The sequence below is a fragment of the Malus domestica genome, chromosome 07 (assembly GCF_042453785.1).
Source record: "Malus domestica chromosome 07, GDT2T_hap1".
Taxonomy (NCBI): domain Eukaryota; kingdom Viridiplantae; phylum Streptophyta; class Magnoliopsida; order Rosales; family Rosaceae; genus Malus; species Malus domestica.
The window spans coordinates 29,970,775-29,973,947 of NC_091667.1; the positions used below are offsets into that span (position 1 = coordinate 29,970,775).

Genomic DNA, 3,173 nt, shown 5'->3' on the forward strand with positions numbered 1-3,173 from the left:
CCCAGAGGTACCTTGCTAAACCGAAATCACCAACACAAGCAGTCATATCACTGTCTAACAAAATGTTGCTGGGCTTTATATCACAATGAACTATTGGCATGTGGGAGCGGTTGTGCAAATAATCCAGAGCACACGCTACATCGATGGCAATGTTAACTCTTTGAGTGAGATTCAGATTCTTTGGCAGATTGGCTGGCCTATCTACTCCTTGAGCTGATATGTAGTGCAGCCACTCATATAGGCTTCCATTCACCATGAACTCATACACCAGGGCTTTGAAATCGTTTCCTTGAAAATCAATGCTTGAACAAGCAGTCAGTAGCTTGACGAGATTTCGATGCCTAATGTTTTTCAAGGCTTCACATTCAGATATGAAACTTTTAGAAGCTCTTGAAGTTTGAAGATTGAGTACTTTCACCGCAACATTTCTTTCTTCATACTGATTGAGAACTCCCTTGTACACGGACCCGGAACTTCCAGAACCAATCAAATTCGAAGCAGAGAACCCATCAGTTGCTTTGAGGAGATCTCCATAGGATAGTTTCAAGAGTGAAACCCCCATTGATGATCCTGAAGTTGACTTGAGCGCTCTAGCCTTTCTTGATCGATAAAGAAGCGCAAGTAACAACACCAAGACCAGGCCGACAATCCCACAGGAAACTGAGATAATTAAGTTCAGCTTAGGAGATAACCAGCGCTTAGATTGCTTGGAGATGCATTTAGGCAATCTTAAGTGAGGTATACCTCCACAAAGCCGTGTGTTTCCCACAACAAATACCGCACTTGCATTCTTAAAAACTCCTTGGATTGGTACTGCACCTTCAAAATTGTTAAATGAAAGGTTCAAATTCTGCAAGAAGGGGAAACTCCCCAAGTAGTTGGGAATTATGCCAGACAAGTTGTTGAGAGAGAGGTCAAAATATTCAATTCCTCTCAAAGAGCTCAAGGATTTAGGAATTGTCCCCTGCAATAAATTTTCTCTCAGAGACAGAGTCGTCAAACTTGTGCAACTCCCTAAGCTTTGTGGAATCTCACCAGAAAACTTGTTTTGAGAAACATCCAAGAAAACAAGATGCTGTAAGTTACCCACTTCCATGGGAATGGATTCAGTAAGTTGGTTTCCAGATAGATCCAAGTCAACCAATAAATTGATGACTTGTTTTGGAATTGGACCGCTAAGATTGTTGTAGGAAAGATCCAAATATAACATAAACCTGCAGTCTCCGAGACTTTGTGGTATGCTGCCTTGTAACTTGTTTGAGTGGAGATTCAATCTGCTTAATGAAGTTAGATTTCCTAGAGATGATGGAACATTACCTGACAATTCATTCGAATCTAGAAATAGGTCATAAAGCTTATTCAGTTTACCTATTGAACTCGGTATAGTGCCAACCAATAAATTTGTAGAAAAGCCTAGTCTCTCCAAGTTGATATGATTTCCAACCCCGATGGGAATGTTTCCGCGTATCTGATTCTCTTGAAAACCTATTACCCTGAGCTTTGTTGAGAGATTGCTGATAGATTCAGGCAGCACTCCTCCAAAATTATTGAGGCCGACAGAAAAAGCTTCTAAATTGGTGCAATTAACTAGAGAAGAGATGAAATCCAAGTCACCTTCCTCATTATTTCCAAGATTGTTTTGTTCAAGTTCAAACCAATACAAATTTGACAGGCGTGCCAGACTAGGCACTTTCCCAATAAACTTATTGGATGAGATAGAAAATACTAAAAGGTTTGAGGCATTGGAGATTGAAGCTGGTATTGGTCCAGTGAATTGGTTGGTATGGAAAACAAAGGTTTCGAGGTTTGGAAATATAGTGTGGCCCAAGCCAGGAGGAAGAGTTCCATGAAGGTTGTTTTGACACATATAAATGGCTTCAATTGACGAGTGGTTGTATATGGAGGGAGGGATGGTACCATTCAAATAATTTGTAGCCAGTGAAAAAATCACTAAGCTTTTCAACTGGCCAAGCCTATTTGGAATACCTCCATGGAGATTATTTCCAGCTGCAGATAGCCCTTGAAGAGAAGAAAGATTCCCAAAAGAAGGTGGGATTATCCCATAAAAATTGTTCTTGCCCAAATCAAGTACCCGAAGCTTGAACAATGAGGCAATTTCAGTTGGAAGTTCGCCACTAAGAATGTTGCCAAATAAGCCAAGGTATTGGAGGTTAGAGCAACGTGATATGTTGAATGGGATATGACCACTGAAGGAGTTGTTAGAAAGGCCTAGTCTTTCCAAGCGGAACAAACGACCAATTTCTGGAGGAATGGTGTGGCTGAAGCTATTGTTTTGGAGGTGTAAAATCCTCAGAAAGCTCAAGTTTCCAATGTGGGGAGATAGGTGGCCTGCCAGCCCGCTTGATTGGAGGTCGAGCACTGTAACCCTCCGATGTCTGCGGCCACAAGTAATGCCTGGCCAATGACAGAAGTGGAGGGATTCATTCCAAGAGCTAAAGATGCCGAGGGTCTCAGTCACGATTTCTGCTTTGAAGGCAAGCAAGGAAAGCCTATCCACCTTATTTCCCGCTAAACGGGAGGAGGAGGCAGAGCTAAAAAGAAAGAGAAGAAAGAGTGGTTGCATGAAAATAAACCGAATGCTAATATGAAAACTTGAGAACTCCATTTTAGCTAGGCTGCAAAATGAAGCTCTGGATACTTATGTAATTGTTGGTTGACGCAAAGAATGGAGTTAATTTCAGGGTCCGAATTGGGTTGCATCGCTTCGTTCCGAATTGGGAACACGACAAACAGCTTTGATAGTCTGTGAGGGCAAATAAATGCTTTCACTGTTAGATTAAGACTAGGGAATTAATAGACATCACAGCCTTGTAAATCAATAGAAAGAAAATTGGATCAACGCTGTTTTTAGCTTTGATTTGTCAAAACTATACCGATATCCACATAATTTCTCTAAGAATTTGATTCATATTTTCATAAAGACAAATCTGGATATGCCTGCTCCCACACCTTGGAGACTAATCTAGCAAAATTTCTTGCAAATGGATTCGAAATCTAAATTAAATCCCGAAAATAAAATTTGTCCTTCGAAATGCCATGACTGAAAAATGTATTACTACTAACCATATAGGTTTAAGCCAAAAAAAAAATTACCGAACATGTTAAAAAAAATGTCGATCTCATGAAACTTCTCCAAATAAGTTACAAAAAGA

General features: G+C 40.3%; 1 pseudogene; it reads right to left on the reverse strand.

The window, feature by feature from the left end:
- The window catches only part of LOC103422068 (probable LRR receptor-like serine/threonine-protein kinase At3g47570), a 75,308-nt pseudogene extending 72,604 nt beyond the window's left edge, over positions 1–2,704 (reverse strand).
- Between the last annotated feature and the right edge of the window lie 469 nt (positions 2,705–3,173).